Source organism: Aplysia californica, unplaced genomic scaffold (assembly GCF_000002075.1).
Source record: "Aplysia californica isolate F4 #8 unplaced genomic scaffold, AplCal3.0 scaffold00117, whole genome shotgun sequence".
NCBI classification, from domain to species: Eukaryota; Metazoa; Mollusca; class Gastropoda; order Aplysiida; family Aplysiidae; genus Aplysia; species Aplysia californica.
Window position 1 is genome coordinate 842,811 of NW_004797387.1, and position 978 is coordinate 843,788.

At 39.1% G+C, this 978-nt stretch overlaps 1 protein-coding gene across 1 annotated transcript in view; it reads right to left on the minus strand.

Moving 5' to 3' along the window:
- LOC101860884 (aromatic-L-amino-acid decarboxylase) overlaps positions 1-978 on the minus strand; it is a gene marked incomplete at both ends in the record, with an annotated part of 21,976 nt that overhangs the window by 20,202 nt on the left and 796 nt on the right.

The following is a 978-nucleotide window of genomic DNA, read 5'->3' on the forward strand; positions in this document are numbered from 1 at the left end:
AATATTTCGGTCTTACAATTACAATCGACAACACATTTGCAGGGCAAAATCAAGAAAACTATATCGTTAAAAAGGTAAATGAGAGGCTGTACTTTCTGAGGAAACTTTGGTCTTTCAATCAGATTCCATCCATCCCTCAGATATTCTACACCACCACAATAGAAATCTTCACAAATTTTGGTATCACTTGCTATGGTAGCAATTTGGGAAGACAGCACATCATAAAAATAAACAAGTTGATCAGAAAGGCATCAAGAACAATTGGTAGAGACCTAAGCAACTTTAAATTTCTGGACAAAACAAACGTTCTAAAAAACGCGGAAATGATGCCAAGTGACCATAGCCACTCACTGACTGACATAGCCACTCACTGACTGACATAGCCACTCACTGACTGACATAGCCACCCACTGACTGACATAGCCACCCACTGACTGACATAGCCACTCACTGACTGACATAGCCACTCACTGACATCGGAATTTCAATTATCGACCCGCAGTAAACGATACATTTCCTAAAACGCAAGAAAAGACAGATATTATAGAAATTCATTCGTACCAACTACAGTGAGGTTACTGAACACACAGTGCTACAAATGAAACACACACACAGAGAGAGAGAGAGAGAGAGAGAGAGAGAGAGAGAGAGAGAGAGAGAATGTTTTACGGAGCGGGTTGTTTCAGCACGTAAGACATGTATTTACCAATGTCTTGTTACGCGTACGCGTGAGTGCACTTAAGCTTTGTAACGTCTACTGCCATTGTAATCGACCCAGACAAATGTCTCCCTGATAGATGACTAAAGATTGTCATTGTGATTGTCCTTGTCTTGTCTTGTAGAAAACCAAGTAATGAAGTAACGACGTATAGAATCGTCATTAAAACTACTAGCACATAAAATTAGTACGATTTTCACAGATTAAAGCAAGTCTATCTATCTATCTATCTATCTATCTATCTATCTATCTATCTATCT